Consider the following 26,414-nt stretch of genomic DNA (forward strand, 5'->3'; position numbering starts at 1 on the left):
GTAAGTGCAGGGGGACCCCTGGGCGCCGCTCTGCCCACAGATAGAGTTAGTTTTTAGTTTGTATACGAGTGAAAGGTCCTCTTTAAATGCTGCCTCCTGCTAAGACGTTCCATATCAGCTGGTGGTGCTGGTTGTTGTGGCGTGCTGACAAAACTTTTCCACATTTCGGCCAATCTAAAACTGCCTTCTGATGTGCTGGTGGTGCCCCAGCTGTTTATGCAACCTCTTCCTCCTCCTTCTTAGCCTTCGCCTTGTGCTTCCACTGAGCTCCCGCTGTCAGGTGGGAATGCCATCCTCAGCGTGTCTACCATTGTGCGCTTGTAGTCGCGCATCTTCCGATCAGTAACAGACGTTTTTACTAAATTTTACTAAATTTAGTTCCCTGTCAGCAATGCAGAGCAGGGTTTTTTCACCATCAAAAATGGGTTAATGTCAACTATAAATGTAACAGATGAATTTTAGAAATTTAGTTCCCTGTCACCTATGCAGAGCAGGGGTTTGTATACGGCAAAAATCGGGTAATTTCAACCATCAATGTAACAGACAAATTTTAGAAATTTGGGTCCCTGTCACCTATACAGAGCAGGGGTTTGTTTACGCCAAAAATTGTAAAATGTCACCCAAGAATGTAACAGACGATTTTTAGAAATGTAGGTCCCTGTCACCTATGCAAAGCAGGGGTTTGTATACTGCAAAAATGGTAAAATGGCACCCAAGAATGTAAAAGACGCTTTTGCACCCTGCTCCCTTTTTTGCTATGCTGGTGCCTCTGTGCTACCACCACCTCTTCCTCCAAACTGCACATGTCACTCGCATGACCTTGATTCCATGTGGGGTCGAGGACCTCATCGTTCTCCACATTATCTTCCACCCAGTCTTCATCCCTGCCCTCATTGTCGGTCTGCAGACTGCAGAAAGCCGCAGCAGTTAGCACCTGTGTTTTGTCATCATCAGAGACGTGATGCGGTGGCCTATCAATGTCCTCATCCTGAAACATAAGTGGTTGGGCATCAGTGCACTCAATATCTTCCACTTCTGGTGCAGGGATATGTGGATCGCCCTGGGAAACCCTTTCAGCAGAGTCATCAAAAAGCAGAAGAGACTGCTGCATAACTTGGGGTTCATACTGCTTGGCTGATTTGCAAGGGGGTGAGGTGAAAGACTGATGGCCATGGGCTGCAGGTGCCAACTCTGATCTTTCAGCAGGGGAGACAATGTGAAGGAACTGGTGTGGAACACCTTGTTGGTGTGAAAGCAGGTGGATTCTGCTTTGTTCAATTACTTCTTCTTTGCCGCATGGTGTGAACAAACATCAGAATCACAAGGTGACTGTTTTCCTTGAAACAGACTTTTTCAGAGCGCCCCGCTCTTAGCCAGGGAGAAGGAGCTCTAGTTCTCACGGAAGAAGGAGGTGCGATTCTCGCAGAACTTGAGCTCCTTCTCCCTGGTTAAGAGCGGGGCACTCTGATTGGATGCGCTCACAGTCAGGGAGAAGATAACCGCACCCAGGAGAAATACAAGTCCACGCCTATTTTCACCTAATTAGCATATGCAGCTTTAAAAGATACGGGGACCACAGCAGATGAACGGGGGGTTAATTAGAAAAAGAAAAGTGCCAAGACATCAGTGGGGACAGCACTATAAGGTAGGATAATAATTAGATTAAGGATATCCAGGTGAAATGGCCTCTTTAATGTGTGAATAAACACTGAACTGTTTAAATTAAAGACTTTGTTGTTGCCTCTGTGCTGCGTCCGCTAACCTGCCTATCAGAGTGAACCCCCACAATATATATATTTATAGTTGTGGCTCATCAGGAAACTGCAAATCCTACGGGTGACTACTTGACCTGCCTAACTAATAGGACTAAGTGGCTTGAGTTGTGCCATAACCGCTGTGACATAGGGGTACCTGAATAAGAGGGCGTCCCTAAAGGAATGAAACTGAATGAGGGAGGGTAGGGAGGGTATGCTGAATCCACGCAGGACGAGGTGGTGTGGGTGCGCCTAGCTATATGAAGGCATGGGGGAGGGGGGGGGCGTCCCTCCCTCAAATACAGGCCAGTAAATCGGCCTTAATATTTGTGGTCGTGGCTCATCAGGAAACCGTGAATCCTACGGGTGATTACTTGACGTGCCTAACTAATAGGACTAAGTGGCTTGAGTTGTGCCATAACCGCTGCGTCATAGGGGGACCTGAATGAGAGGGAAAAACACCAGAAATGCAAAATTAGGAATTTATTACATACAATTCTTACATCACCAAGTGCTGAAATGCAAGCAACATTTCCTTCTTAGGTTGAGGAATGTATCTATTAAAGCAGGAGGATCGCCAGCGGCCTAATTTGAGAATAATATGAGCCGGGACCTTGTTTCTGGATGCATCGGATGCAGCCCCAATCCGGAATGAGTGACCAGACATGGTGGCAGGATTCAACCCTAGATTTGAAAACTAAAACACGGACATGCTCAATGAATTGTGAAGTGGTTAATGGCTGCGTGGGAAACAGCAACAGCGGCCCCTGAGGATTATGACTTGCTAGGGTGGTTAGCAAGTGTTGCAGGACCATGACGGGACACCAGGCATGTGCCGCTGGGAAAAAGGTCACCTATGTAGGGGGACCAGTCTGGGATGTCTTCTTGACCGGTAAGGATAAAACCAGACCATCGGGGCTACGGATCAGCTGATTGATTCTGATGAACCTGCTGTTGGAGTTCTTGCAGTTGAACTCTTAGGAAGCTGTAGAAGGCGAGGTAGACAGCTGCTTTTAACACCAAACTAGGGAGAAGTCCGAACGGAGCTCTGTCAAGCATGTCCGATAGGTCTCTGAATAATTTGCCGGAGATGCCGGTACGGCGCGACTGTTCCGCAGTACCGGATTTCTTCTCTAATCCTCTCAAAGCAGCCTTGATAACGTGCGCAGAAAACAGGGAACCCCTATCCTGATGACTAAGCGAGGTGAAATGCTGGACCCCTACGAGGTAGGACCAGACGGTATTGTGTGATAGTTTACACTCCAAATGGCAGTAGCCAATGAAGGCCAGGACATAATTGATGAAATTGGTATCTCGCTGGGGATACTTCTCTTGGAACTTGCAAAACAAGCTCCAGCCCGTGGAGTAGATTCTGGAGGAATTGTCCGACAGGGATCTGCCAACTAGTCGATGTTCGGTGAGCAGATGGCTGGTTAAGTCAAAAATAGGGTTGAAAATGGTGGGACTGCGGTCCCTGTGGCGTGTGCTTCCAGCATTACCTGGGAAAAGAGGGAAAAATTAGCCCGAGACAAGGCGTTGGCTGCCACATTGTGGATACTACGGATATGCGAACAGCAATAACGGAAATTGTAAGTCAGGGAGAGATGGACCAAGCGTCTAGCGAAAGACATGACGTGTGCGGACTTGGACTTACCCTTCAATAAAATGTCTACTGTGGCAGTGTTATCGGAAATGAAGATAACAGTGGAATGGAACCATAGGTGACCCCAGGCATGAGCAGCTGCTACAATAGGGTAAAGTTCGAAGAGAGCTGATGTCTGTATGAACCCAGGAATGTTTCTGACTCCATCGGGCCAAGTCCCGGCCAACCAGTGGGTGCCAAAAATGTTGGCAAACCCTGTAGTGGCTGATGCATCCGAAAAACCATAGGGGAAGTATTACTGGCGGCCGGAATAAAGAAGGAGACTCCATTCCAATGACACAGGTAATGATCCCACATGACTAAGTCTGCCATGGCTTGCGCATCTAATTGAACTGGACTCATCTGGGTCCACTTTTGATGAGAATATATTGATTTTAACCTCTTCAGGACACATGACGTACCGGTACGTCATGATGTCCTGGTACTTAAGGACACATGACGTACCGGTACGTCATGTGTTGTTCCGATCACTGCCGCCCGGCTGGCAGTGATCGGAACAAGGTGCCTGCTCAAATCATTGAGCAGGCACCTACGCTAAATGCGCGGCGATCGCAACAAACCGCAGGTCAATTCAGACCTGCGGTTTGATGCGCTATTTTGCCCAAAATATATATGTTTTTCCTCCCCCTGCACCCCTGAATGATATTATGTGGGCGGGTGGTGCAGGGGGAGGGTTGCGGGTGGTGCGGTTGGTGCGGGAGGCGGGCGGTGCGGCAGGCGGGATCGCGATCCCCCGCCCGCCTCCCCTTGAATAATCGTTGGCGTCTAGTGGGTATACCAGGGTGCCAGCACATTGCTGGCACCCTGGTATAAACGGCTGACATCGTTGATGCGACGTCAGCCGTTTAACCCTTTCCATACAGCGGTCCGTACGGACCGCTGTATGGAAAAGGTTAACAGCGCAGGGAGCTCCCTCCCTCTCCGATCGGGGGGCTGCTGTGCCTTTGCAGCCCCCCGATGGGAGAGAGAGAGAGCCCCCAGACAGCCCCCCGAAGCCCCGTCCTCACCCTTCCCCGTCTGTGCAGACGGGGAATGTTCCCATGGCAACAGGACACCTTCTCCGGCGTCCTGCTGTCCATGGTGCTCAACAGATCTATGCTAAAGGCATAGATCTGTTCAGTGTAAGTAAAATACAGTACAGTACAATATATATTGTACTGTACTGTATTATACAGACATCAGACCTACTGGATCTTCAAGAACCAAGTGGGTCTGGGTAAAAAAAAAAAGTTACAAAAAGTAAAAAAAAAGTAAAAATTTAAAAAAAACATTTATCACTGATTAAAAATGAAAAAAATAAAATTCCCTACACATGTTTGGTATCGCCGCATCCATAACGACCTGATCTATAAAACGGTCATGTTACTTTACCCGAACGGTGAACGCCATAAAAATTAAAAATTAAAAACTATGATGAAATTGAAATTTTGCCCACCTTACTTCCCAAAAAAAGGTAATAAAAGTGATCAAAAAAGTCGCATGTACGCCAAAATTGTAACAATCAAACCGTCATCTCATCCCGCAAAAAATGAGACCCTACTTAAGATAATCGCCCAAAAACTGAAAAAACTATGGCTCTTAGACTATGGAAACACTAAAACATAATTTTTTTGTTTCAAAAATGAAATCATTGTGTAAAACTTACATAAATTAAAAAAAAGTATACATTTTAGGTATTGCCGCGTCCGTATCGACCGGCTCTATAAAAATATCACATGACCTAACCCCTCAGGTGACCACCGTAAAAATAAATTAAAAAAAAGGTGTAAAAAAGCAATTTTTTGTCATCTTACGTCACAAAAAGTGTAATAGCAAGCTATCAAAAAATCATATGCACCCCAAAATAGTCCCAATAAAACCGTCATCTCATCCTGCAAAAAATGAGACCCTACTTAAAATAATAGCCCAAAAACTGAAAAAACTATGGAGACACTAAAACCTTTTTTTTGTTTTAAAAATGAAATCATTGTGTAAAACTTAAATAAATAAAAAAAATTGTATACATATTAGGTATCGCCGCGTCCGTGACAACCTGCTCTATAAAATTACCACATGATCTAACCTGTCAGATGAATGTTGTAAATAACAAACAAAAAAAATGTGCCAAAAAGGTATTTCTTGTTACCTTGCCGCACAAAAAGTGTTATATAGAGCAACCAAAAATCATATGTACCCTATACTAGTACCAACATAACTGCCACCCTATCCCATAGTTTCTAAAATGGGGTCACTTTTTTAGAGTTTATACTCTAGGGGTGCATCAGGGGGCTTCAAATGGGACATGGTGTAAATAAACCAGTCCAGCAAAATCTGCCTTCCAAAAACAAAACGGCGCACCTTTCACTCTACGCCCTACTGTGTGCCCGTACAGTAGTTTACGGCCACATATGGAGTGTTTCTGTAAACGGTAGAGTCAGGGCACAAAAGATACAGTCTTGTTTGGCTGTTAACCCTTGCTTTGTTAGTGGAAAAAATGGGTTAAAATGGAAAATTAAGCAAAAAAATGAAATTCTCAAATATCATCCCCATTTGCCAATAACTCTTGTGCAACACCTAAAGGGTTAACGAAGTTTGTAAAATCAGTGTTGAATACCTTGAGGGGTGTAGTTTATAGAATGGGGTCATTTTTGGGTGGTTTCTATTATGTAAGCCTTGCAAAGTGACTTCAGACCTGTAGTGGTCCCTAAAAATTGGATTTCTGAAAAATTTGAAGATTTGCTTCTAAACTTCTAAGCCTTGTAACATCCCCCAAAAAATAAAATATCATTCCCAAAATAATTCAAACATGAACTAGACATATGGAGAATGTAAAGTCATCACAATTTTTATGGGTATTACTATGTATTACAGAAGTAGAGAAACTGAAACTTTGAAATTTGCTAATTTTTCACAATTTTTGGTAAATTAGGTATTATTTTGTGCAAGAAAAAAAAAATTTGACTTCATTTTACCAGTGTCATGAAGTACAATATGTGACGAAAAAACAATGGCAGAACGGCCTGGATAAGTCAAAGCGTTTTAAAGTTATCAGCACTTAAAGTGACAGTGGTCAGATTTGCAAAAAATGGCCTGGTCCTTAAGGTGAAATAAGGCTGTGTCCCTAAGGGGTTAAGGTTGAAATTTTATGTCCTTTTTGTAAGTAGAATAAAAACTGCTATTTGCGGAACTACCTGGTGGAACTTCACTATTGTGTTATAACTTCCCTCTAGGGTGCAGGTGTACGTGAGTGCACCAGCCTCTGGAAACCGATTGTTTGGCTACAAGGTGAAACAACTGCTAATTTGGAATAAGAATCTGGGATTCGAATCCTATACTCATAGGCAGCGCGATCAACATTTATTGGAACCTAAAAAAGTGATGACAGTGGAAGGGCCTTGGATTTTCTTAGGTGACACGGGAACCCCAAGCTTGGAAGAGACTGCCAACAATGTGTCAAGGGCCTGCGGAGGTCTGTTAGGGGGTTCGATCAATAAGAAGTCGTCGAGGTAATGAATGACGTGATCGCAGCGGAATTTGGTTTCTAAGATCCAGTGAAGGCTCTGCGCGAACGGTTCAAAAAGCCAGGGGCTACTCTTGGAACCAAAAGTGAGATTGGTGGCGAAATAGTAAAGGTCCTTCCACTTGATGCCATGTTATTGCATAGCGAAGGCATGATAGGGAGGAGTTTGAAAGCTTTAGACAAGTAGGTGCGGGGCCCACACTGCATTATGGTGGCTATAGCATGGTCAATGGTTGAGTATTTCATGCCCACTTCATCGGAAGGGATTAGGGAATTGAGGCTGGGGATATGGAACCGTGAGGGGCAGAGAGATCGTAAATTAATCTTTCTTTGTTGCTGAACTTGCCTGTCACTACCTCTATCGGACTGACCCTCCAGCCATCGAACGATGAGGTCGCGAAAGGCCCTATAAGAAAACCTTTTCCGAGCTCGGTTTTAATCAATGTGTCTATGGCGTTGGGTGCTTTATTGGCCGACTGTAGGTTGCCGCATTCATATGTCATCTCAGGAAGTGTGATCAAACCTGTATGGAAGCCCTTTTTAAACCCCGAGATGAGAAAATTAACAAACTCAGGGTCATGATGACCCTGCAGACAGTGCTGTAAATAATCAGTGTCCACTACGCTCCGGTAGGAATTATCCGGGTTTTAATGTACACACCACCTTGGGGTGAGCCCGGAAATTATTAGTGCACACCTGGAGAAGGCGACATTGACCATAGTTACAGGCTGAGAAATTGTAATTATTACATATTTGGGATCTACCTAGAAATTTTACAGACAACCCAATTTGTCGACCCTGCCAATGCCCTTGTGGGCCTCTGACGGGCCGGCAGCAGAGGTACTGGGAGTTATCTCCATACCTCCAGCTGCCAGGTGACACCAGTCGGCGGTGTGAAAAATAGATTGACACCGAGCACAAGATGGGGCTTTGAGGCCGGCAAATGTCTGCAGAAGAGCTCGGTGTCAATATTGGCCCAGTTAGTGGAGAACTTGAACTGACTAAGGGCTGCCGCGGCTATTGCAGTATAAGAGCAATGTTAATTATAAAATGCAGTACCGCTGTACTTATGCCCCAAGTCAATCACTCTGTAAAGATACAGATCTAGCTCTTCTCTTCTATCTGGGCGTACTGAGCAAATGACATCTCGATACAGAATAAATGCCAGAACTCAGGAATGGTGTGTTTCCCATTGAACCTGTGGTCACAACTCCTGAGTACCACGGAGTTGTACAGTATCAGAAATGTCCCTAGTGGCAATCAATAAAGATGTGAGATTCACATCTCTGCCCTCTATAATGTCTTTCTTGATGTTAGTTGGGATGAAATGAGCCGGCGTGATAATGAGCACAGAGGGTATGGTACCTGAGAAACCTGCGGCTGAGGTAGAGGCAACTGGAAAATACTGAGAGGAATTACTGGCAGGGACCTCCCGGGCCTCTACAGTCTCTAACCGTGCCTGGATGTTATTAATCGAGTCAAGTTGTTGATCATTGCATGCAATTGGGTAAGAGAAGTCTGTAGAGTCGACATATACCCCTCCTCTTGCTGTGGGCCTGTGGTACTGGCAACCAGTAAGCGGTACAGTTCCACCTTCCTAGCCGAAGCCAAGAAGGGGATACCCCTTTTTTAATAACTCTGAAGTAAGCCTAGGAACAGTCCAACTCCGGAGCGACGGAATACTGTCCGCTTCAGACATCCTGGTGACATTCTCATCCACAGAACCCTCCTTGATATCAGACGCATGCGACATTGCTGACCGTGGACAAACATCAGTATTTTAGAACGGTACAGCGTTGAGGAGCGCCGTTACCTGAGTGAACAACCATGCGTGCCATCATGAGTGGAACATGCGTGTGCCGGCGCGGAAGCAACTTGTAGAACCGTGATGAGGAACCCACGCCCCTGACACAAGAACCACCTATGTGACACTGAACTCGTGACGAGGCAAATACCGTGAAGCCGAGACCGAGGAAAGCGTGGAAGTTGGAACTGACAACAACCATGCCAACGTTGGTCATGATGTGGATTTACAGAGACTTCAGAAAGAACCTGCATAAATGAAATAACAAAGAACTCATAACTGACATGATAACAGCAAAATGAAACTAAGAAGTAGTAGTGACCCCTGCACCTGCAAAGATATTTTTTTATTTATTTCTTCCTTCTAGCTGATCCAATGGAAATACCAAAGCCACCGAAAAGGTGAATCTGCAACCTAAAAGAAGATAATTGGCAATTACCTTGCGACACACGCTACGGAACCTTAAAGAGTCCACTTTTTTTTTTGTTTTTTTCACAACCCAAACTCCCACTCTGTGCCCCCACCCAACATGTTTCTACTAAATACTAAAGCCCCTATATATTCTTCCTTTTTTCTTTTTTACTTTCAAATAGTTCGTACCTAGAGTTGAGCGAACACCTGGATGTTCGGGTTCGAGAAGTTCGGCCGAACATCCCGGAAATGTTCGGGTTCGGGATCCGAACCCGATCCGAACTTCGTCCCGAACCCGAACCCCATTGAAGTCAATGGGGACCCGAACTTTTCGGCACTAAAAAGGCTGTAAAACAGCCCAGGAAAGAGCTAGAGGGCTGCAAAAGGCAGCAACATGTAGGTAAATCCCCTGCAAACAAATGTGGATAGGGAAATGAATTAAAATAAAAATTAAATAAATAAAAATTAACCAAAATCAATTGGAGAGAGGTTCCATAGCAGAGAATCTGGCTTCCCGTCACCCACCACTGGAACAATTCTAGTAAGAAGCAGGGCGGCAATACCAGAGGGTTAGACGGATCGTTAGTGATAGGGATATGTGTCAAACAAGATTAGACGATATGACCAATAAATTTAGAGAGCGAGGCTACCCCCCTGATCTATTGAAAATACAGCGTAATAAAGCTGAGATTACACCACCAGATAGAACTAAGAAAGAAACAAGGATCCCCTTAGTGATTAAATACCATCCCTGGTCCCAGCGCCTTAGGACTATTGTTAATCAACATTGGCACATATTATCTAAGTCCTATCCACGGATAGGAGAGTTCCAGAGGCCACCCATGATATGCTATAAACGGGCAGAAAATATTAGGGATAAAATAGTCCGGGCGGATGTGGGAAGTAATAAAATAGAAAGAGGACAGAGTACTTTATCTACACCTAGACGGGGCACTTTTCCTTGTTTAAACTGTGTCAATTGTTCCAGCGTTATAAAGGGTTCATGTTTCTCCCACCCTCACTCAGGTGAAAATATTCCAATAAGGGGCACGTTCACTTGTGATAGTAGATTTGTGGTTTACATTCTTAAATGTCAATGTGGATTACTATATGTGGGGGAAACCTCAATGAGAATGAAGGACAGACTAAGTAAACACAAATCTACTATCCGTAAACAGAATTTATTACTCCCAATACCCCTTCATTTTTATGATAAAAAACACAACATCTCGCAGTTGAGGTATCAGATTATTGAAGGTGTATCATTACCCCGTCGAGGGGGTGACAGAAATAAATTGTTATTGAAAAGGGAGGCTTACTGGATCCATCGTCTTCAGACAATGGAGCCCAGGGGCCTCAATCGTGAGTACAATGTGTCCTGCTTCCTATAAGGCATTCGGCCTTATGCAATCTGATAAATATATTTCTTTTTTTCTTCAGCGTGATTAATCACTGCAAGAATGGACTATGTGACTGAAAATCTTCGCCAGTATAGAGTGGATATGTTTTTTGCGAATTTTCAATTGCGAATTTTCAGTTGCGAATTTTCAGTTGCGAATTTTCAATTGCGAATTTTCAATTTTCAATTGCGAATTTTCAGTTGCGAATTTTCAATTGCGAATTTTTCAATGCGAATTTTTCATTGCGATTATTTGATATGCGAATTTTATTTAATGAGGGAGGCGGAGCTTCTTTGATGATGTCAGTTCCTTTGTGTTTCATTTATGTATAAATAGCTGGAGTGTAAGATGTTTTATGCAGTCTGATGAAAGCACATCTGTGCTGAAACGCGTCACTATGCCATTTTGAATATGTGACTGAATAAATCTACATTGTGATCTACATCAGCGAAGTGCTGGTCCTTTCCTTTGAAACCACCACTGGAACAGTCCATTCTCAGATATTTAGGCCCCGGCACCCAGGCAGAGGAGAGAGGTCCCGTAACAGAGAATCTGTCTTCATGTCAGCAGAGAATTAGTCTGCATGTCATAGCAGAGAATGAGGCTTCACGTCAGCCACCACTGCAACAGTCCATTGGCATATATTTCGGCCCAGCACACACACAGGCAGAGGAGAGAGGTCCCGTAACAGAGAATCTGGCTTCATGTCAGCAGAGAATCAGTCTGCATGTCATAGCAGAGAATGAGGCTTCACGTCAGCCACCACTGCAACAGTCCATTGGCATATATTTAGGCCCAGCACACACACAGGCAGAGGAGAGAGGTCCCGTAACAGAGGATCTGGCTTCATGTCAGCAGAGAATCAGTCTGCATGTCATAGCAGAGAATCAGGCTTCACGTCAGCCACCACTGCAACAGTCCATTGTCATAAATTTAGGCCCAGCACCCAGGCAGAGGAGAGAGGTCCCGTAACAGACAATCTGGCTTCATGTCAGCAGAGAATTAGTCTGCATGTCATAGCAGAGAATGAGGCTTCACGTCAGCCACCACTGCAACAGTCCATTGGCATATATTTAGGCCCAGCACACACACAGGCAGAGGAGAGAGGTCCCGTAACAGAGAATCTGGCTTCATGTCAGCAGAGAATCAGTCTGCATGTCATAGCAGAGAATGAGGCTTCACGTCAGCCACCACTGCAACAGTCCATTGGCATATATTTAGGCCCAGCACCCAGGCAGAGGAGGGAGGTCCCGTAACAGAGAATCTGGCTTCATGTCAGCAGAGAATCAGTCTGCATGTCATAGCAGAGAATGAGGCTTCACGTCAGCCACCACTGCAACAGTCCATTGGCATATATTTAGGCCTAGCACACAGGCAGAGGAGAGAGGTCCCGTAACAGACAATCTGGCTTCATGTCAGCAGAGAATCAGTCTGCATGTCATAGCAGAGAATGAGGCTTCACGTCAGCCACCACTGCAACAGTCCATTGGCATATATTTAGGCCCAGCACACACACAGGCAGAGGAGAGAGGTCCCGTAACAGAGAATCTGGCTTCATGTCAGCAGAGAATCAGTCTGCATGTCATAGCAGAGAATGAGGCTTCACGTCAGCCACCACTGCAACAGTCCATTGGCATATATTTAGGCCTAGCACACAGGCAGAGCAGAGAGGTCCCGTAACAGACAATCTGGCTTCATGACAGCAGAGAATCAGTCTGCATGTCATAGCAGAGAATCAGGCTTCACGTCTGCCACCACTGCAACAGTCCATTGTCATAAATTTAGGCCCAGCACCCAGGCAGAGGAGAGAGGTCCCGTAACAGACAATCTGGCTTCATGTCAGCAGAGAATTAGTCTGCATGTCATAGCAGAGAATCAGGCTTCATGTCAGCCACCACTGCAACAGTCCATTGGCATATATTTAGGCCTAGCACACAGGCAGAGGAGAGGTTCATTCAACTTTGGGTAGCCTCGCAATATAATGGTAAAATGAAAATAAAAATAGGATTGAATGAGGAAGTGCCCTGGAGTCCAATAATATATGGTTATGGGGAGGTAGTTAATGTCTAATCTGGACAAGGGACGGACAGGTCCTGTGGGATCCATGCCTGGTTCATTTTTATGAACGTCAGCTTGTCCACATTGGCTGTAGACAGGCGGCTGCGTTTGTCTGTAATGACGCCCCCTGCCGTGCTGAATACACGTTCAGACAAAACGCTGGCTGCCGGGCAGGCCAGCACCTCCAAGGCATAAAAGGCTAGCTCTGGCCACGTGGACAATTTAGAGACCCAGAAGTTGAATGGGGCCGAACCATCAGTCAGTACGTGGAGGGGTGTGCACACGTACTGTTCCACCATGTTAGTGAAATGTTGCCTCCTGCTAACACGTTGCGTATCAGGTGGTGGTGCAGTTAGCTGTGGCGTGTTGACAAAAGTTTTCCACATCTCTGCCATGCTAACCCTGCCCTCAGAGGAGCTGGCCGTGACACAGCTGCCTTGGCGACCTCTTGCTCCTCCTCTGCCTTGGCCTTGGGCTTCCACTTGTTCCCCTGTGACATTTGGGAATGCTCTCAGTAGCGCGTCTACCAACGTGCGCTTGTACTCGCGCATCTTCCTATCACGCTCCAGTGCAGGAAGTAAGGTGGGCACATTGTCTTTGTAGCGTGGATCCAGCAGGGTGGCAACCCAGTAGTCCGCACAGGTTAAAATGTGGGCAACTCTGCTGTCGTTGCGCAGGCACTGCAGCATGTAGTCGCTCATGTGTGCCAGGCTGCCCAGGGGTAAGGACAAGCTGTCCTCTGTGGGAGGCGTATCGTCATCGTCCTGCCTTTCCCCCCAGCCACGCACCAGTGATGGACCCGAGCTGCGTTGGGTGCCACCCCGCTGTGACCATGCTTCATCCTCATCCTCCTCCACCTCCTCCTCATCCTCGTCCTCCTCGTCCTCCAGTAGTGGGCCCTGGCTGGCCACATTTGTACCTGGCCTCTGCTGTTGCCAAAAACCTCCCTCTGAGTCACTTCGAAGAGACTGGCCTGAAAGTGCTAAAAATGACCCCTCTTCCTCCTCCTCCTCCTCCTCCTGGGCCACCTCCTCTTCCATCATCGCCCTAAGTGTTTTCTCAAGGAGACATAGAAGTGGTATTGTAACGCTGATAACAGTGTCATCGCCACTGGCCATGTTGGTGGAGTACTCGAAACAGCGCAACAGGGCACACAGGTCTCGCATGGAGGCCCAGTCATTGGTGGTGAAGTGGTGCTGTTCTGTAGTGCGACTGACCCGTGCGTGCTGCAGCTGAAACTCCACTATGGCCTGCTGCTGCTCGCACAGTCTGTCCAGCATGTGCAAGGTGGAGTTCCACCTGGTGGGCACGTCGCATATGAGGCGGTGAGCGGGAAGGCCGAAGTTACGCTGTAGCGCAGACAGGCGAGCAGCAGCAGGATGTGAACGCCGGAAGCGCGAACAGACGGCCCGCACTTTATGCAGCAGCTCTGACATGTCGGGGTAGTTGTGAATGAACTTCTGCACCACCAAATTCAGCACATGCGCCAAGCAAGGGATGTGCGTCAAATTGGCTAGTCCCAGAGCTGCAACGAGATTTCGCCCATTATCACACACCACCAGGCCGGGCTTGAGGCTCACCGGCAGCAACCACTCGTCGGTCTGTTGTTCAATACCCCGCCACAACTCCTGTGCGGTGTGGGGCCTGTCCCCCAAACATATGAGTTTCAGAATGGCCTGCTGACGTTTACCCCGGGCTGTGCTGAAGTTGGTGGTGAAGGTGTGTGGCTGACTGGATGAGCAGGTGGAAGAAGAGGAGGAGGAAGCCGAGAAGGAGGAGGTGGCAACAGGAGGCAAAGAATGTTGCCCTGCGATCCTTGGCGGCGGAAGGACGTGCGCCAAACAGCTCTCCGCCTGGGGCCCAGCTGCCACTACATTTACCCAGTGTGCAGTTAGGGAGATATAGCGTCCCTGGCCGTGCTTACTGGTCCACGTATCTGTGGTTAGGTGGACCTTGCTACAGATGGCGTTGCGCAGTGCACACTTGATTTTATGGGATACTTGGTTGTGCAGGGAAGGCACGGCTCTCTTGGAGAAGTAGTGCCGGCTGGGAACAACATACTGTGGGACAGCAAGCGACATGAGCTGTTTGAAGCTGTCTGTGTCCACCAGCCTAAATGACAGCATTTCATAGGCCAGTAGTTTAGAAATGCTGGCATTCAGGGCCAGGGATCGAGGGTGGCTAGGTGGGAATTTACGCTTTCTATCAAATGTTTGTGAGATGGAGAGCTGAACGCTGGCGTGTGACATGGTTGAGACGCTTGGTGACGGAGGTGGTGGTGGTGGTGTTGGTGGTACATCCCCTGTTTGCTGGGCGGCAGGTGCCAACGTTCCTCCAGAGGCGGAGGAAGAGGCCGAGGCGGCAGCAGCAGAATAGGCCGAGGCGGCAGCAGCAGAAGAGGTAGCAGGGGGAGCCTGAGTGACTTCCTTGGTTTTAAGGTGTTTACTCCACTGCAGTTCATGCTTTGCATGCAGGTGCCTGGTCATGCAGGTTGTGCTCAGGTTCAGAACGTTAATGCCTCGCTTCAGGCTCTGATGGCACAGCGTGCAAACCACTCGGGTCTTGTCGTCAGCACATTGTTTGAAGAAGTGCCATGCCAGGGAACTCCTTGAAGCTGCCTTTGGGGTGCTCGGTCCCAGATGGCGGCGGTCAGTAGCAGGCGGAGTCTCTTGGCGGCGGGTGTTCTGCTTTTGCCCACTGCTCCCTCTTTTGCTACGCTGTTGGCTCGGTCTCACCACTGCCTCTTCCTCCGAACTGTGAAAGTCAGTGGCACGACCTTCATTCCATGTGGGGTCTAGGACCTCATCGTCCCCTGCATCGTCTTCCACCCAGTCTTGATCCCTGACCTCCTGTTCAGTCTGCACACTGCAGAAAGACGCAGCAGTTGGCACCTGTGTTTCGTCATCATCAGAGACATGCTGAGGTGGTATTCCCATGTCCTCATCATCAGGAAACATAAGTGGTTGTGCGTCAGTGCATTCTATGTCTTTCACCGCTGGGGAAGGGCTAGGTGGATGCCCTTGGGAAACCCTGCCAGCGGAGTCTACAAACAGCATAAGAGACTGCTGCATAACTTGAGGCTGAGACAGTTTCCCTGGTATGCATGGGGGTGATGTGACAGACTGATGGGGTTGGTTTTCAGGCGCCATCTGTGCGCTTTCTGCAGAAGACTGGGTGGGAGATAATGTGAACGTGCTGGATCCACTGTCGGCCACCCAATTGACTAATGCCTGTACCTGCTCAGGCCTTACCATCCTTAGAACGGCATTGGGCCCCACCATATATCGCTGTAAATTCTGGCGGCTACTGGGACCTGAGGTAGTTGGTACACTAGGACGTGTGGATGTGGCAGAACGGCCACGTCCTCTCCCAGCACCAGAGGGTCCACTAACACCACCACGACCATGTCCACGTCCGCGTCCCTTACTAGATGTTTTTCTCATTGTTATGGTTCACCACAACAACAAATATATTATTTGGCCCAATGTATTGTATTCAAATTCAGCGGGATATAAATTTGAGGCCTAGTATTTAGGCGCTGGGTGACCGGTATGGGTTTAGTGACAGAATTAGACTTGGAAATGCACAGAAGCGTGTGTGTGTGAAGTTATTCTGAATGACCCAATGTGCACCTTGAATATTATATACCCTTTTAGGGATAGATTTCAAATAGCTCTGATATAGCAGAAACCACTAAATTATGAAATTGCTAAATTGGGAATTGTATTTCAACCCAGAACAAGAAATGTGCTTGAACGGACACTAAATAACTCGCCCAGCTACAGCACTAACGAGAGATTTAGCAGGATATAAATTTGAGGCCTAGTATTTAGGCGCTGGGTGACAGGTATGGGTTTAGTGCCAGAATTAGACTTGGAAATACACAGTAGCGGGTGTGTGTGAAGTTATTCTGAATGACCCAATGTGCACCTTGAATATTATATACCCTTTTAGGGATAGATTTCAAATAGCTCTGATATAGCAGAAACCACTAAATTATGAAATTGCTAAATTGGGAATTGTATTTCAACCCAGAACAAGAAATGTGCTTGAACGGACACTAAATAACTCGCCCAGCTACAGCACTAACGAGAGATTTAGCAGGATATAAATTTGAGGCCTAGTATTTAGGCGCTGGGTGACAGGTATGGGTTTAGTGACAGAATTAGACTTGGAAATACACAGTAGCGGGTGTGTGTGAAGTTATTCTGAATGACCCAATGTGCACCTTGAATATTATATACCCTTTTAGGGATAGATTTCAAATAGCTCTGATATAGCAGAAACCACTAAATTATGAAATTGCTAAATTGGGAATTGTATTTCAACCCAGAACAAGAAATGTGCTTGAACGGACACTAAATAACTCGCCCAGCTACAGCACTAACGAGAGATTTAGCAGGATATAAATTTGAGGCCTAGTATTTAGGCGCTGGGTGACAGGTATGGGTTTAGTGACAGAATTAGACTTGGAAATACACAGTAGCGGGTGTGTGTGAAGTTATTCTGAATGACCCAATGTGCACCTTGAATATTATATACCCTTTTAGGGATAGATTTCAAATAGCTCTGATATAGCAGAAACCACTAAATTATGAAATTGCTAAATTGGGAATTGTATTTCAACCCAGAACAAGAAATGTGCTTGAACGGACACTAAATAACTCGCCCAGCTACAGCACTAACGAGAGATTTAGCAGGATATAAATTTGAGGCCTAGTATTTAGGCGCTGGGTGACAGGTATGGGTTTAGTGACAGAATTAGACTTGGAAATACACAGTAGCGGGTGTGTGTGAAGTTATTCTGAATGACCCAATGTGCACCTTGAATATTATATACCCTTTTAGGGATAGATTTCAAATAGCTCTGATATAGCAGAAACCACTAAATTTTTAAATTGCTAAATTGGGAATTGTATTTCAACCCAGAACAAAAAATGTGCTTTGACGGACACTAAATAACTTTCCCAGCCACAACAGGACAGCGGTAACGAGAGATTTAGCGGGATATAAATTTGAGGCCTAGTATTTAGGCGCTGGGTGACCGGTATGGATTTAGTGACAGAATTAGACTGGGATATGGCCAAAAAATAACCACACTATTGCTGGTTAAATGCACTTGGTGATGGGCGCAGCTTGCCCCTGATGTAGTATATGGCCAAAAAATGAACAGACTATTGCTGGTTAAATGCACTTGGTGTCACAGCTTGACCAACCACACTACTGAGGGTTAAATGCACTTGGTGACGGGCGCAGCTTGCCCCTGATTTAGTATATGGCCAAAAAATGAACAGACTATTGCTGGTTAAATGCACTTGGTGTGATAGCTTGACCAACCACACTACTGAGGGTTAAATGCACTTGGTGTGACAGCTTCACCCTGATGTAGGCTTTAGCCAAAAAACAACCACACCATTGAGGGTTAAATGCACTTGGTCGCAGCTTGTGCTGGCGCACCACAAGACACAAAATGGCCGCCGATCACCCCAGAAAAATGTGACTGACAAACGGTCTGGGCAGCCTAAAAACAGTGAGCAATTGAGGATCAGCAGCTCAATGATCCACAGCTGCAGATCGATCAGTTAATCAAGTCCTTTGGAGGAGTTAATCTGCCTAATCTCGCCCTACTGTCGCAGCCGCAACCTCTCCCTACGCTAATCAGAGCAGAGTGACGGGCGGCGCTATGTGACTCCAGCTTAAATAGAGGCTGGGTCACATGGTGCTCTGGCCAATCACAGCCATGCCAATAGTAGGCATGGCTGTGATGGCCTCTTGGGGCAAGTAGTATGACGCTTGTTGATTGGCTGCTTAGCAGCCTTTCAAAAAGCGCCAAGAAAGCGTCACAAAAGCGCGAAGAAAGCGACGAACACCGAACCCGAACCCGGACTTTTACGAAAATGTCCGGGTTCGGGTCCGTGTCACGGACACCCCAAAATTCGGTACGAACCCGAACTATACAGTTCGAGTTCGCTCATCCCTATTCGTACCCCTTTCTGCTATATTTATTATATTCATTTTTTTTTTTCAAGAACCACTATCACCTGCTGCCTGGAGGCTCCAGCAGACCAGATGAATCAAGAGCCTACCAGAAGCAAACAGCCTTGCACACGACCCTGTTTCACTATGAGCACGGCGGCCCGTGCTATACATTACAATGTGCCGAGAGCGGAGTCACGCTGACTCCTGTAACCTGAGAGTCTGCCGCATGGGGAGACGATGCTGCCAGGCAGAAACGTTCCGGTGTGGTGGTGCTCCTTCTTACCTAAAGGAGCCGACACACCGCCGGCCGAGCTGAGAGGACGAAAGACCGCAGTAAGTCACTTACCCAACCCGGATGCTGAGAGGCAAAAAAGAAACACGAGAAGTAGAGCAGTTGAGCCTCCTCAAGCAGGACACACATAGCACGCACTAGGACACAGAATCCACGCAGGACGAGGTGGCGTAGGTGCGCTTAGCTATATGAAGGCGTAGGGGGAGGGGGCATGCCCCTCCCACAAATACAGGCCAATAAATTGGCCTTAATATTTATACACACAACGAGGTGGACATGTATGATGTTACTGGCTGATTTTGTACATTTCACACACACATAAATATATTTACACTTGTGTGTGTGTGTGTATAAATACATAAACTGCAGTCATCATTCTGTATTCCAGTAAAAGGCCCCATCCATCATTACACATTAGATAGACCCCCACTTAATTTGCATTTGTTATGAGTCAAAATAATATTGAATAATAATGAATATTGTGTGACTGCAGGGGTTCCTGTTCCCTCAGTCCGCCGCAGGCGTTTCACTGAGGATTTGGAGGTGGTGGAGGTCTCCGTAGAGGAGGAGGAGGCGGAGGGAAAGCAGATGGGACCCTCCCAGAATGTGGATGCCCCTCCCCCACCCGAGGTTGGCGAAGTGGTGGAGGTGGCGGTGGAAGAGGCCGGACCCTCCCATCAGCCGGATTACCCCCCCAGCTCATGATGAGCAGGATGTCACCAGCCTCTGCCAGAAGGGTAACTATGAGCACACAGCAATTTAATTCTGTATGCAGAACATATTCAGAAACATTAACCCTTTCTACCCCAGGCCACAAGTTTTCAACTTCCTGCTCAGGCCATTTTTTGAAAATCTGACACATGTTACTTTATGTGGTAATAACTTTAAAAAGCTTTTACTTATCCAGGCTATTGTGAGATTTTCTCGTCACATATTGTACTTCATGATAGTGGTAAAATTGATAAAAAAATATATAATTTTTATTCATAAAAAAATACCTAGTTTACCATGAATTGGGAAAAATTAGCACATTTCCAATTTTAAATTTCTCTTCTTTTATAATAGATAGTAATTAGATAGGGATGAGCGAACTCGAACTGTATAGTTCGGGTTCGTACCGAATTTTGGGGTGTCCGTGACACGGACCCGAACCCGGACATTTTCGTAAAAGTCCGGGTTCGGGTTCGGTGTTCGTCGCTTTCTTCGCGCTTTTGTGACGCTTTCTTGGCGCTTTTTGAAAGGCTGCAAAGCAGCCAATCAACAAGCGTCATACTACTTGCCCCAAGAGGCCATCACAGCCATGCCTACTATTGGCATGGCTGTGATTGGCCAGAGCACCATGTGACCCAGCCTCTATTTAAGCTGGAGTCACATAGCGCCGCCCGTCACTCTGCTCTGATTAGCGTAGGGAGAGGTTGCGGCTGCGACAGTAGGGCGAGATTAGGCAGATTAACTCCTCCAAAGGACTTGATTAACTGATCGATCTGCAGCTGTGGATCATTGAGCTGCTGATCCTCAATTGCTCACTGTTTTTAGGCTGCACAGACCGTTTGTCAGTCTCATTTTTCTGGGGTGATCGGCGGCCATTTTGTGTCTTGTGGTGCGCCAGCACAAGCTGCGACCAAGTGCATTTAACCCTCAATGGTGTGGTTGTTTTTTGGCTAAAGCCTACATCAGGGTGAAGCTGTGACACCAAGTGCATTTAACCAGCAATAGTCTGTTCATTTTTTGGCCATATACAAAATCAGGGGCAAGCTGCGCCTGTCACCAAGTGCATTTAACCCTCAATGGTGTGGTTGTTTTTTGGCTAAAGCCTACATCAGGGTGAAGCTGTCACACCAAGTGCATTTAACCAGCAATAGTCTGTTCATTTTTTGGCCATATACAAAATCAGGGGCAAGCTGCGCCTGTCACCAAGTGCATTTAACCCTCAATGGTGTGGTTGTTTTTTGGCTAAAGCCTACATCAGGGTGAAGCTGTCACACCAAGTGCATTTAACCAGCAATAGTCTGTTCATTTTTTGGCCATATACAAAATCAGGGGCAAGCTGCGCCTGTCACCAAGTGCATTTAACCCTCAATGGTGTGGTTGTTTTTTGGCTAAAGCCTACATCAGGGTGAAGCTGTCACACCAAGTGCATTTAACCAGCAATAGTCTGTTCATTTTTTGGCCATATCCCAGTCTAATTCTGTCACTAAATCCATACCGGTCACCCAGCGCCTAAATACTAGGCCTCAAATTTATATCCCGCTGAATTTGAATACAATACATTGGGCCAAATAATATATTTGTTGTTGTGGTGAACCATAACAATGAGAAAACATCTAGTAAGGGACGCGGACGTGGACATGGTCGTGGTGGTGTTAGTGGACCCTCTGGTGCTGGGAGAGGACGTGGCCGTTCTGCCACATCCACACGTCCTAGTGTACCAACTACTTCAGGTCCCAGTAGCCGCCAGAATTTACAGCGATATATGGTGGGGCCCAATGCCGTTCTAAGGATGGTAAGGCCTGAGCAGGTACAGGCATTAGTCAATTGGGTGGCCGACAGTGGATCCAGCACGTTCACATTATCTCCCACCCAGTCTTCTGCAGAAAGCGCACAGATGGCGCCTGAAAACCAACCCCATCAGTCTGTCACATCACCCCCATGCATACCAGGGAAACTGTCTCAGCCTCAAGTTATGCAGCAGTCTCTTATGCTGTTTGAAGACTCCGCTGGCAGGGTTTCCCAAGGGCATCCACCTAGCCCTTCCCCAGCGGTGAAAGACATAGAATGCACTGACGCACAACCACTTATGTTTCCTGATGATGAGGACATGGGAATACCACCTCAGCATGTCTCTGATGATGACGAAACACAGGTGCCAACTGCTGCGTCTTTCTGCAGTGTGCAGACTGAACAGGAGGTCAGGGATCAAGACTGGGTGGAAGACGATGCAGGGGACGATGAGGTCCTAGACCCCACATGGAATGAAGGTCGTGCCACTGACTTTCACAGTTCGGAGGAAGAGGCAGTGGTGAGACCGAGCCAACAGCGTAGCAAAAGAGGGAGCAGTGGGCAAAAGCAGAACACCCGCCGCCAAGAGACTCCGCCTGCTACTGACCGCCGCCATCTGGGACCGAGCACCCCAAAGGCAGCTTCAAGGAGTTCCCTGGCATGGCACTTCTTCAAACAATGTGCTGACGACAAGACCCGAGTGGTTTGCACGCTGTGCCATCAGAGCCTGAAGCGAGGCATTAACGTTCTGAACCTGAGCACAACCTGCATGACCAGGCACCTGCATGCAAAGCATGAACTGCAGTGGAGTAAACACCTTAAAACCAAGGAAGTCACTCAGGCTCCCCCTGCTACCTCTTCTGCTGCTGCCGCCTCGGCCTATTCTGCTGCTGCCGCCTCGGCCTCTTCCTCCGCCTCTGGAGGAACGTTGGCACCTGCCGCCCAGCAAACAGGGGATGTACCACCAACACCACCACCACCACCTCCGTCACCAAGCGTCTCAACCATGTCACACGCCAGCGTTCAGCTCTCCATCTCACAAACATTTGATAGAAAGCGTAAATTCCCACCTAGCCACCCTCGATCCCTGGCCCTGAATGCCAGCATTTCTAAACTACTGGCCTATGAAATGCTGTCATTTAGGCTGGTGGACACAGACAGCTTCAAACAGCTCATGTCGCTTGCTGTCCCACAGTATGTTGTTCCCAGCCGGCACTACTTCTCCAAGAGAGCCGTGCCTTCCCTGCACAACCAAGTATCCGATAAAATCAAGTGTGCACTGCGCAACGCCATCTGTAGCAAGGTCCACCTAACCACAGATACGTGGACCAGTAAGCACGGCCAGGGACGCTATATCTCCCTAACTGCACACTGGGTAAATGTAGTGGCAGCTGGGCCCCAGGCGGAGAGCTGTTTGGCGCACGTCCTTCCGCCGCCAAGGATCGCAGGGCAACATTCTTTGCCTCCTGTTGCCACCTCCTCCTTCTCGGCTTCCTCCTCCTCTTCTTCCACCTGCTCATCCAGTCAGCCACACACCTTCACCACCAACTTCAGCACAGCCCGGGGTAAACGTCAGCAGGCCATTCTGAAACTCATATGTTTGGGGGACAGGCCCCACACCGCACAGGAGTTGTGGCGGGGTATAGAACAACAGACCGACGAGTGGTTGCTGCCGGTGAGCCTCAAGCCCGGCCTGGTGGTGTGTGATAATGGGCGAAATCTCGTTGCAGCTCTGGGACTAGCCAATTTGACGCACATCCCTTGCTTGGCGCATGTGCTGAATTTGGTGGTGCAGAAGTTCATTCACAACTACCCCGACATGTCAGAGCTGCTGCATAAAGTGCGGGCCGTCTGTTCGCGCTTCCGGCGTTCACATCCTGCTGCTGCTCGCCTGTCTGCGCTACAGCGTAACTTCGGCCTTCCCGCTCACCGCCTCATATGCGACGTGCCCACCAGGTGGAACTCCACCTTGCACATGCTGGACAGACTGTGCGAGCAGCAGCAGGCCATAGTGGAGTTTCAGCTGCAGCACGCACGGGTCAGTCGCACTACAGAACAGCACCACTTCACCACCAATGACTAGGCCTCCATGCGAGACCTGTGTGCCCTGTTGCGCTGTTTCGAGTACTCCACCAACATGGCCAGTGGCGATGACACCGTTATCAGCGTTACAATACCACTTCTATGTCTCCTTGAGAAAACACTTAGGGCGATGATGGAACAGGAGGTGGCCCAGGAGGAGGAGGAGGAGGATGAGGAAGAGGGGTCATTTTTAGCACTTTCAGGCCAGTCTCTTCGAAGTGACTCAGAGGGAGGTTTTTTGCAACAGCAGAGGCCAGGTACAAATGTGGCCAGCCAGGGCCCACTACTGGAGGACGAGGAGGACGAGGATGAGGAGGAGGTGGAGGAGGATGAGGATGAAGCATGGTCACAGCGGGGTGGCACCCAACGCAGCTCGGGTCCATCACTGGTGCGTGGCTGGGGGGAAAGGCAGGACGATGACGATACGCCTCCCACAGAGGACAGCTTGTCCTTACCCCTGGGCAGCCTGGCACACATGAGCGACTACATGCTGCAGTGCCTGCGCAACGACAGCAGAGTTGCCCACATTTTAACCTGTGCGGACTACTGGGTTGCCACCCTGCTGGATCCACGCTACAAAGACAATGTGCCCACCTTACTTCCTGCACTGGAGCGTGATAGGAAGATGCGCGAGTACAAGCGCACGTTGGTAGACGCGCTACTGAGAGCATTCCCAAATGTCACAGGGGAACAAGTGGAAGCCCAAGGCCAAGGCAGAGGAGGAGCAAGAGGTCGCCAAGGCAGCTGTGTCACGGCCAGCTCCTCTGAGGGCAGGGTTAGCATGGCAGAGATGTGGAAAACTTTTGTCAACACGCCACAGCTAACTGCACCACCACCTGATACGCAACGTGTTAGCAGGAGGCAACATTTTACTAACATGGTGGAACAGTACGTGTGCACACCCCTCCACGTACTGACTGATGGTTCGGCCCCATTCAACTTCTGGGTCTCTAAATTGTCCACGTGGCCAGAGCTAGCCTTTTATGCCTTGGAGGTGCTGGCCTGCCCGGCAGCCAGCGTTTTGTCTGAACGTGTATTCAGCACGGCAGGGGGCGTCATTACAGACAAACGCAGCCGCCTGTCTACAGCCAATGTGGACAAGCTGACGTTCATAAAAATGAACCAGGCATGGATCCCACAGGACCTGTCCGTCCCTTGTCCAGATTAGACATTAACTACCTCCCCATAACCATATATTATTGGACTCCAGGGCACTTCCTCATTCAATCCTATTTTTATTTTCATTTTACCATTATATTGCGATGCTACCCAAAGTTGAATGAACCTCTCCTCTGCCTGTGTGCTAGGCCTAAATATATGCCAATGGACTGTTGCAGTGGTGGCTGACATGAAGCCTGATTCTCTGCTATGACATGCAGACTAATTCTCTGCTGACATGAAGCCAGATTGTCTGTTACGGGACCTCTCTCCTCTGCCTGGGTGCTGGGCCTAAATTTATGACAATGGACTGTTGCAGTGGTGGCTGACGTGAAGCCTGATTCTCTGCTATGACATGCAGACTGATTCTCTGCTGTCATGAAGCCAGATTGTCTGTTACGGGACCTTTCTCCTCTACCTGGGTTCTGGGCCTAAATTTATGAAAATTGACTCTTACAGTGGTGGGTGACGTGAAGCCTGATTCTCTGCTATGATATGAAGACTGATTCTCTGCTGACATGAAGCCAGATTGTCTGTTACGGGACCTTTCTCCTCTGCCTGGGTTCTGGGCCTAAATTTATGAAAATTGACTCTTACAGTGGTGGGTGACGTGAAGCCTGATTCTCTGCTATGATATGAAGACTGATTCTCTGCTGACATGAAGCCAGATTGTCTGTTACGGGACCTTTCTCCTCTGCCTGGGTTCTGGGCCTAAATTTATGAAAATTGACTCTTACAGTGGTGGGTGACGTGAAGCCTGATTCTCTGCTATGATATGAAGACTGATTCTCTGCTGACATGAAGCCAGATTGTCTGTTACGGGACCTTTCTCCTCTGCCTGGGTTCTGGGCCTAAATTTATGAAAATTGACTCTTACAGTGGTGGGTGACGTGAAGCCTGATTCTCTGCTATGATATGAAGACTGATTCTCTGCTGACATGAAGCCAGATTGTCTGTTACGGGACCTTTCTCCTCTGCCTGGGTTCTGGGCCTAAATTTATGAAAATTGACTCTTACAGTGGTGGGTGACGTGAAGCCTGATTCTCTGCTATGATATGAAGACTGATTCTCTGCTGACATGAAGCCAGATTGTCTGTTACGGGACCTTTCTCCTCTGCCTGGGTTCTGGGCCTAAATTTATGAAAATTGACTCTTACAGTGGTGGGTGACGTGAAGCCTGATTCTCTGCTATGATATGAAGACTGATTCTCTGCTGACATGAAGCCAGATTGTCTGTTACGGGACCTCTCTCCTCTGCCTGGGTGCTGGGCCTAAATATATGCCAATGGACTGTTGCAGTGGTGGCTGACGTGAAGCCTCATTCTCTGCTATGACATGCAGACTAATTCTCTGCTGACATGAAGACAGATTCTCTGTTACGGGACCTCTCTCCTCTGCCTGGGTGCCGGGGCCTAAATATCTGAGAATGGACTGTTCCAGTGGTGGCTGACGTGAAGCCTCATTCTCTGCTATGACATGCAGACTAATTCTCTGCTGACATGAAGACAGATTCTCTGTTACGGGACCTCCCTCCTCTGCCTGGGTGCTGGGCCTAAATATATGCCAATGGACTGTTGCAGTGGTGGCTGACGTGAAGCCTCATTCTCTGCTATGACATGCAGACTAATTCTCTGCTGACATGAAGACAGATTCTCTGTTACGGGACCTCCCTCCTCTGCCTGGGTGCTGGGCCTAAATATATGCCAATGGACTGTTGCAGTGGTGGCTGACGTGAAGCCTCATTCTCTGCTATGACATGCAGACTGATTCTCTGCTGACATGAAGCCAGATTCTCTGTTACGGGACCTCTCTCCT

Source organism: Bufo gargarizans, chromosome 3 (genome assembly GCF_014858855.1).
Source record: "Bufo gargarizans isolate SCDJY-AF-19 chromosome 3, ASM1485885v1, whole genome shotgun sequence".
NCBI lineage: Eukaryota > Metazoa > Chordata > Amphibia > Anura > Bufonidae > Bufo > Bufo gargarizans.